The sequence below is a fragment of the Furipterus horrens genome, unplaced genomic scaffold, assembly GCF_987537825.1.
Source record: "Furipterus horrens unplaced genomic scaffold, mFurHor1.1.pri manual_scaffold_4, whole genome shotgun sequence".
In the NCBI taxonomy this organism is placed as follows: domain Eukaryota; kingdom Metazoa; phylum Chordata; class Mammalia; order Chiroptera; family Furipteridae; genus Furipterus; species Furipterus horrens.
Window position 1 is genome coordinate 132227839 of NW_028327174.1, and position 10280 is coordinate 132238118.

Here is a 10280-nt window from a genome sequence, read left to right on the forward strand (position 1 = left end):
GAGAAAGATTAAACTTTGAACAATAAAATAGCAATAAATACATGTCTATCAACAATTAAATCTAAAAAACACAAATTAAGCAAACAAAAAGAACAGAAACAGAATCATAGATATGGAGAGCATTATGATGGTTGCCAAATGAGAGGGGGCTTGGGGGAATGAGTGAAGAGTTGAGGGGATTAAGAAGCACAAATTGGTAGTTACAGAATAGCTATGGGGAGGTAAAGTACAATATGGAAAAAGGAGTAGCCAAAGAACTTACATGCATGACCAAAGGTTGTGAATATAGGCATGGGGGTTGCCTGAGGGAGTGCAGGATGCTGTATATAGGGGGGGGCAAAAGGGGAAAAATTCAGACAACTGTAATAACATAATCAATAACATAAAATTTTTAAAAAGTTTATGTGCATCTTGCCACATGTTTAGGCTTTTCCTCTACACTACCAATACTTTCCAAATACTAGTCAAGGTCAAGGATTACATTGCCAGATTCATGTTAGGCATCATCACCAAATGTCATTTTATAACCCAACTTGAATATGTGAAAATTAGTTCAGCCGTCTCAGTGGTTTACTGTGTTTCATATTCTCCATAATCAAAACCAACTAAAAATAGGTTTCCTCTTTAGTTTCATCCCTCTTGAACCCATTTATCTTTTGCCTGGGCAAAGATTAAATATGCATCAAGATATTTAGTAGATGTGATCTAATTCAGCTATGTATGTACATTGGAGTTGGACCTAAATTCTTGCCTTCATGGGACACATGAGCTATGACAAGTAATTTTTCCTTTTGAAGATTCAATGTCTTTAGTTAATAAGTGGAGAATATCATCTCTTTGTCCATGAAGCTGCCACAGAAATGAAATGGCATAGTACCTCTTAAAGTGACTGACACATACGAGGACTTCATTAAATATTTAAGACCTAACTCTAGTGCTAACATTGTCAATAAATTCATAAGAAAAAATTGTGCAAAAATTAGCATTAGAAAGTGAAGCAACATTTCTTTATTAATAATTTATTTGTTAATCATAGTTTTAGTTTCTTTACTTTTGAATTTTAATAAGTTAGTAAAAATATGATAGGCATTATTTGTTCACTGTTGAGAATCAGAAATATTTTATTTTAGCCTCCATAGAATCAAGTGACTCCACTGGTTCCTGGTCATATTAAAACAAAAGTTTTAATTTGACCACATTGTTATTTTAGACTTTTCTTTCCCTTTAGTCTCAGCTCTTAAGCTCACTGCCTAGGTGGCTATTAACTGGTATAGAATCCCAGATAGGGCTTTGCAAATTTTACTGGAATGAGACTTATCAAATCTGTGTTCCAAGCTTTACTTGAGTATATCTGATCACTAAATTCAATTCTTAGGTCAATGACACATTCTGTGTAATTATTAAACCTTTACCTCTGCATGAAATACATGTTTTCAACAATTTAAACAGTCTTTCCCAAACCATCAGCCCCTGAAGCCCATCAGATATACCTTGAGAAGCAGAGTTACATATTCAAATTTGTCAGTCTGTCTGATGTTTCCTTTTCTTGAAAGTTCAGTTAAGAACACACTTTAAGTAATGGTAATTTAGAATGTTTTACCTTCAAAAATGTATACTGAGTATGAAACTTTTACTTGTTGTTTTGTGAGGATGTTATATGCTTGCATAACTAAAAATTCCAGAAGTAGGGCAGGTTTTCAGTAAAGTGTAATCTAATAGTTAAATTATATCACCAAGACTCAATTTCTCTCATCTTTCCATTGGCCCTAGGCTGTCTCCATATTATGGACTTGCCACAGCTACAAAAGAGATAGAGAGAAACAGAGAGAGAGAGAGAGCCTCCAGTTGTAAATTTCTTATTTCTATGTAAATACTCCCAACATGGCCATTTCAAACTACCAATGTGCTATCAGTGAATGCAAAGTGGGCTGTACAGCTGTCACTCTCCTCTCTCGTGAGGGAGTTAGGGGCCAGCTCCAACTTAACCTCTGGTTATTGCAACTCAGTGTTCATTGTTTTACATCACAACATCCTGGGGGACAGTCAGAGTTTCTTCTGGTAACTCCTGAGGAAGAAACAGGAAATGCTTTTCCTTCACAACCTCCCTGTAGTATTTGCCAGTACATCATTATGCAATTTCTGGGGGAATGAAATCGATTAATTGGCTTAAGCTGGTCCAAAGCTCTCTCTTTCATCTGTGGCCAGGCCACTCAAATGTTTCTCCACTTGAATAAAATGAAACCTTCATTCAGAAACAAGGAAACATGCAGGAAAAGAGGAAGAGAATGAGGGAGGGAGGAGAGAGGGAAAGAATGCCACTAAAGCATATAAAAAAAATTTAGATTAAAATATCAGCACAATATTTTAAGTTCTATGGAGGCAAAGACAGTTCTGTCCTCAGCCTCCTTTTACTGATACTATTGACAAATGTTCAATAAAAAGATCTTATATGAAAATTAAATAGTGGGACCTCAACTATTTTTGACTGGGCGAGTTAGAAAGTCAAAACTTTTTTACACAAATAATTAGTTACTGACTTTTTATTGTTGAAATTCTCCTCAGATTTTGACATATGAATCAGTATGTGTTAATAGTTTTGCAAATAAATCTGTCGCTTAGAGTAGTTCATACTCCCCAAAATGATCCATAGCTCATATTATATATATATATATATATTAAATTCTAGCCTATGACAGGTTATGCTAAGGTACTAGTATGTTTTTCTGGTTTTTACTCTGAGAATCAGCCCATTTCCATGTACCAAAAGGTATTGTATCATAAAAGAACTCATTCTCTCCACTCATCTATTGATGGTCACTTGGATTGCTTCCAAAGTAAGAAATAAATAAATAACCTATTTTAGATATTAATAGGCATTTCATGCACTCTGCTATCCAACCAGTGTAGCACGCACTAGGACTGCACAGTGGTCAGCCACACGTGATAAGGAAAACAGAGATCAAGCAGAGATCCATGTGTTCATCCAAGGCACTGCTTCAACATCAGCAGGTCAATATTGATTATTCTAAGGACCTTTTCTATCTTCTTTGGGTGAGTTGAAATAATTTAGTAGTAGCAAACAGACAAGCATCTTTTTATTTCCTTTCAATATAGCATTTTTGCAAATGTTAAAATAGCTACTCAATTGTTTTCTTCCTGGCATCTTGTGTTTTTTGTGGACTATGTGGAGATTAATAGCAGCTTGCGATAATCTGTTGTCCTTTGTGGAAAAAACTATGCTGCTGGTTCTGGAAAGAAATAATTGGTATGTAGCTTATAGAGTCAACGTCTGAATTTAATGGAGCATAAAGGGGTGGTATTTCTCATGAAGGAGGCATATTATCCGTTTAAACAGCTTTCAGTCTTGCACATAAATTAGGTCTTTGACAGGCTCTGGAGAAAGAGAAACCGCACAGCAATGAATTAACATGCTTGCATATCCCTAACAAAGAAACCATCTCTTTTGAAAACAAAAGTCCAGTGTCTCTGCTACATTTAGAAATCTAAAATTAATTATTGACTTTTCCATATTGTCTGCAATCGCTTTGTTTGCCCATTTATTGTAAAATGTATATATGGTCATTGTTTTACGGTAGCTCATAAACCTCAGACTGCAGATGAGATAATATATGACCAATTTATCACACATGCCCTTTAGACATAGAGCTAAACCTGGCATAAGTGACAAGTGGTCAATGTACACTTTGTGAAGGTCTTTTCTTAGAGCACAAAGGGAAGAAATAAAATGGTAAAATTCTCAAACTCAGAAACATTTTATATTTTTCTCTAAAATTACCCTTACCACTTGAAAAACTAATTTGAGGTGGGTCCTGGAATCCATCCTGGTGAATATATTTATGCTGAAGTGTCAATAATCAATTGAATATGAAACTTGAAACGCTTCTCATCTACTTTATGTAATACCACAATTTCTATTGTTTAAAAAATAAATTAACATTTCTGTTGTTAAATTTTCAGTAAATTTAAGGAAACATTAATATGAAGCATACATTTTCAAGTTAGCGTTCTCTGTTTATTATAGCAGCTGTTTCAGGTAGGAAGAACTTAAACTCCGAGGCAGACTGCCCAGCACTAGAAGATGACCCCCTTATCTCCAGGAATGGAGATACCACACCTTTTTTAGTAGCTTATTCCAATAAAGTCAATAACCCATTCCACCAAGACTTACCTTCCTCCACTGAATTAAAACATTCCTGCCTCACAGTTGACCCTTTCAGTTTCCTCCTATGTCATTAGGTAGTAAATAGGTAGATGGCAAATTTTGATGAGGCCCTTTTTCAGAAGACCCTACAAGATATAACAAAATTTAATTAAATTCCCAATGGACTGATCAATAACCTAATACAGCTGTGGAGTTGAAAAGATGTATTTAAGCACAAAATATTTACTGACATATTATAAAATAATCAAGAGGAAACTCAATCCTTTCAAGGCCACAGCAGAACTCTGCAAATACAGCAAGGCCCAAATGTAAACATTTATATTAATGAAAGGTAGTAATGCAAAGGAATGGTCAGCAATAAGATTCATTTTTAAAGGGTAGTAACGGTGAAGTTCAAATTCAACTACAAGTTTCTACCTTGACAATATCTGAAGAGAAAATCTGTTCCTACAGGGAACCAGAACTAGAACTGAATGGAGTGCCATATTCTAGCCCACAATGCGTCTCCTGCTAAAAGTGTTAGTTTTTCAGAAATTTGACAATTCATTAGCCATAGAGGCAACGGTATTTTGTTATGCTTTGTTTTGTTTTGTTTCGGGGAAAGGGGGCTAATAAAAGATGAGAGAGCTTAGTAGTTAAAAGAATATACATAGGAAATTGATCAAAACAGAATTAAGAATTCCAGCTCTACCACCTGAAAGTTCTCTGATCCAGAGCAAAATACTGTACTACTTAGTTTCAGTTTTCTCATTTAGCATGAGGATTTTGTAAGACCATGCATGTAAAAAATAGAAACTATTTGACACAGACTATGTGTTCAATAATATTACTTCTTATTTTTGGCTATTATGCTCTTGTTGTTTTCATAACTATTTTAATTTCCTTTGAAGGTAGAAAAAAAGCAATACTACATTTGCCTGGTATGAATTTAAGGTAAGTAAGATAAACATGGATGCCTTTTTATACATAATACTAAAGAAAATTCAAAACTAACTGAGAAGCAAACAAGATACAGTGGAACACATATATTCTTCAAATCCTCTATACAAGTAATTGGAGAGGAGGGGAAAAAAGAATTGGGTGTGGAGAGAAATATTAAATGATGCTTGGGATTATAGACACCATTTATTTAAAATTTACTTAAAATAGACTTCATTTATTAAAAATGGTAAGTAACAAATCTTTTTTTTTTCTATCAGAGGTAATTTCCTTGAGGGTACCTATTTTGTAATTTGATGCAATGATGATTATATCCTAGATTAACTCTACTCAAGGAAAATCTTTTTGTTTGTAGACACATGGACTTGAAAAGCAGACAAATTTGTGTTACAACCCCAAACCTTTCCCTTACTCAGTGTATAACCCTCAACACATCCTTTAGCATCTCTGAATATCAGGCTTGTATTTTACAAAAAAGAAATAGTAATGCAAGCTTGTCTTGAGAACTAAATATTATGGTGTTTATGTTGTAAGGTCATACATTTATTAGCACTACTCTCAGATATACAAAGGAGACATAAGTGCTTCATATCCTGTAAGTGGTCTGAACTTTCTCTGGACACCTCACTTCTCAACTCAGGGAAGAAAATAAAGCAATATCAGTACAATATTCCATACTCAGTCCCACCAAATATTTAAAAACTTTCTTTAGATAACTAAAGTATCTTTAAATAATTTTTATTACAGTAGCTCTCTCTATATCGCAGCCTCACGGTATCATGGGATTTTTAAAAATATTATATTTAATTATTTATTGCAGATTTTTTGCTATATCGTGGGATTTTGCAGTACTGTATATGTATGTTGTTAAGGTTACGTAGGTTTAAGAGTGTAGAATAAATGTAAGGTTCCTACTTTGCGGGGGTTCTAGAACGTAATACCCGCAATAACTGAGGGAATACTGTATATTATGCTTTATTTCCATTTAGTCCCTTTATAGTACTTGCCCCCACAATCACTACACTATTGTCCATATCCATGTTTCTTCTACTCACTTTAGGCTTTGTTTGTTTTCTTTTTCAAATTTCATTAAGTGTAAAGTTAGATTATTTGAGCTTTTTCATGTGTGTGTGTTTGAGATAGGCCTGTGGTGCTATGAATTTCCCTGTTTCCTACAGATTTTGGTTGTTGTGCCCTCATTTTCATTTGTTTCAAGGTATCTTTTGATTTCTTCCTTGATCTCATTATTGACCCATTCATTGTTTAATAACATGTTATTTAGCTTCCATGTCTTTGTGTGTTTCTCAGTATTCTTCTTGTGATTGATTTCTAGTTTTCATCAATTATATCATGCTTGATATAATTTCAATTTTCTTGAATTTGTTGAGACTTGTTTTGTGTCCTATTGTGGTCTAGCCTATAAGATGTTACATGTGCACTTGAAAAGTATGTATATTCTGCTTCTTTTAGGTGATAACGCTCTGAAGATATCAATTAGATCAACTTGATCTAGTATATCTTTTATGGTTGCTATTTGCTTTTTGATTTTCTGTCTGGAAGGTCTATACAATGAAGTTAAAGGGATGTTAAAATCCTGACTATGACTATATTTCTGACAGTCTGTCCTTTTATGTCCATCAAGATGTGCTTTACATATTTATGTGCTCCTATATTTGGTGCATAAATGTTTACTAGGGTTATACACTCTTGTTGAACTGTCCCCTTTATCATTATCATCCTTGTCTCTTGCTAAAGCCTTGGTTTTAAAGTCAATTTTGTTGGATATAAGTATTGCTACCCCAGCTTTTTTCTCCTTTCCATTCACATGAAATATCTTTTTTCATCCCTTTACTTTTAGTCTTTTTGTATCTTTCAATCTGAGGTGGGTCTCCTGGAAGCAGCATATATATGAGTCTTGTTTTCTTAATCCATTCAGCTACCCTATGTCTTTTGGTTGGAACATTTAAGCCATTCACATTTAAGCTGATTATTGAAAGATATGTATTTAGAAAAACCAAAAACTAAAATAAAAATAAAAGAAAGATATGTATTTAGAGCCATTATATTGAAAGACTGTTTTCCTCTTTTTTTTTTTTCCTTTTTCTTTCTCCTTTTCTCCTCTTCCTCCTCCTTCCCCTTCTTAAAGAAAGCCCTTTAACATTTGGTGCAGTACTGGTGTAGTGTTAACAAACTCCTTTAGCTTTTTCTTGTTTGGGAAGCTCCTTATTTCTCCTTCAATTTTAAATGATAACCTTTCTGGGTAAAGCAGCCTTAGTTATAGGTCCTAGCTTTTCATCACCTTGAATATTTCACACCATTCCCTTTTGGCCTGAAATATTTCTGTTGAGAAATTAGATGACAGTAATTGGTGCTCCCTTGTATATAACTACCTGCTCTACTCTTGCAACTTCTAGGATTCTCTCCTTGTCTTTAAGCCTTGACATTTTATTATGATATGTCTCAGTGTAGGCCTATTTGGGTCCAACTTGTTTAGGACAATCTGAGCTTCCTGGACTTGTGTGTCATTTTCCTTAACCAAATTAGGGAAGTTTTTGGTCATTATTTCTTCAACAGATTCTTGATTCCTTGCTCACACTCTTCTCATGGTATTCATATGATGCAGGCATTGTTACACTTCACGTTGTCCAAAATGTTTATTAAGGTATCCTCATTTTTTAAAATTCTATTTCTTTTTGTTGTTCTGCCTGGGTGTTTTTTTCTACCTTGTCTTCCAAATAACTGATTGGATCCTCTGCTTCATCTAACCTACTGTTTCTTCCTTCCATTGCATTATTTATCTCATATGTTGCAACCTTTATTTCTGTTTGGTCTTTTTGTATGGTTTCTATGTCTTTTTTTCATGCTGCTGAGTATCCTTATAATGATTGCTCTAAATTATCTATCTAATGAACTTCTTGCCTCCATTTCATCTAGTTCTTCTGGAGAATACTCTTACTCTTTCATTTGGGGTCTATTTCTTTGTCTTTCCAATTCGGCTGCTTCTCTGTATTTGTTTCGGTGTATTAGGTAGATCTTCAAGACTCTGGTGCACACCTAAGTCAAACCCTGCCTGTGACTGACCCTGGGCGACCTATTTGGAGCTATCAGTTATCTGAGCATGTGGTTCCCTCTGTTGGGTCTGGATGTGTACAGAAAGAACCAGGCTGTGCACCAAAGTTGGCTTTTACCATCACCATGCCAGGGGCTGGGTCAGCTGAAGTCTCAGAGCTCTCAGTGATCCACCTCTGCTTGTAGGCTTTCTGTAGGGTTAAATAATGAAAGTATTCCAGCTATACCTCTCAGCAGAAAGGCTTAAGCACCACAGGGTGGGGAAGAGCAATTCTTGTGGGTGGGGCTATTCCTTCCCCTCAGGCTGATGCTACTTGGACAGTATTGCTCCTGAGGAAGATGGCTCCTCCAGTATGCAGAATGACTCAGCACAGGGGTCCTGGTGGCTGTTCCTTCCATTCTCTCCCCAAAGCCATCAACCCCAGCTCTCCTCACATGGCTCTAGTCCAATCTCCCCTCCCTCTGCTGGAGCCCAGGGTGAGTGGCTGCTAATGGAATTTTGTGCATTGGACTTTTAAGAGGCTCTCTGAGTTTCCAGCCATCTCTCGCTGGCAGACAGAAATCCTGCTGCTTTTCACAGCCATGTGTTATTTGGGTTCCAGCTCCAGTTCTATGCTGTAGGCTAGGGAACCCAGCTTGAGGTTTAGACCCCACACTTCACAGGGGGTACCCACAGCTGCTGAAATATCTTTCCAGGACTTCAGCTGCCACCCATTGAGCCCAGGCAGCCCTCATGCCTCCTCCACACTTCCTACTAGTCACATTGTAATGATGTGGCTTCTTCCATCTGTCCATGGTTGTAAGGCCTCTCTCCAGCTAGTGTTCAGTTGGTTATTCAGGATAATTTTTCTATAATTATTTAAAATTGCAGTTTGGTCCTGGGAAGTACTTAGTGTAGCTTTCACCTACTTGGGTCCTGTCCTAAAGTTCTTTGGAAGAATAATTCTTTCACATTCACATTTCCTTTCCCCTCTCTACTTCTTTCTAAAATGGGATATGAGAAATGAGCAAGGAGGGTAGCTAACCCCTGGGAGCCAATGGGTATATATAAAGCATGCAGAGGAAAGTTTTCCACTTATAGAAGCACTTGCCTAGCAGACATGAGACTGCTATTTCTCTCCACTGGTGCTAACCTGCTGAAACGGATAAGGAGCTATGACCATTGAATAACTCTGGGATGCTTGACCTCCATCAGGCCTAATTAAAATAACTTCCTTGTCCCTGAAAAATCAGGCTTGTTTTAACTAACCAGGAGTCCAACAACAGATTCAATCTATACTAAGCATACTAAATTGATATTAAGTACAGCATAACCACCATGAACATTTTCCAGTATTTATAATACCAGGCTTTTCCTCCTGAGTGAACTATGTAGTGAATTTCTTCACTGATATGTGTTCCCTTTGTGTGACAACAATTCTTTTTCACCTTGGAGGATGCTTCTCTTATTCTTTGACAATGTGTTCATGTCTTCCAAGGTTAGTATCACCCCATCTCTGACTCTTCTTGGGATGTTGGCTGGGTAATTTTCTATGGGCCTGTTCTTTATTTGCTCAGGGTATGGTGGTGTTTCTTGACAATTTGGCCCCATTAGTGTCCTGGGGCTTGCTGTGGGTATTCCCTTTCCTGGCCTGGAGGTTTTCTGTCAAGATCTCAGATAGGGACATTTACCTGAAGTTTTGATGATACACACTGGCAAGTTTCCCAGTTAGACCCTGATTTTGTTTACATATCCTTGCCTAGCAGCCATGGAAGGGTATTGGTCCTTCTGTACCACATGGGAACCTCACTGTCTCAGGAGTAGCTTCTATTAGCCAGTTCTGACATGCTGATACTTTTCCTCAGGTACAGTTGTCTGTATGTGAGTAACTGGTGTAGATTTCAAAAATTTCTAAAGAATGCAGGGCCAAAGCTCCTCTTCTCTCAGCATTTTCTTTAACCTGTTTAATATATCTAATAAATCTTCTGGAACTCTACTCCAGAGAGAAGAGGGTATAACACACTTTTGCTTCCATCTCTCCTTTCCCTTCATTCTTCCCACCATTTCTATTGATGTGATCTGCTTTTCTTTCAGTTTTATTTCCTATCA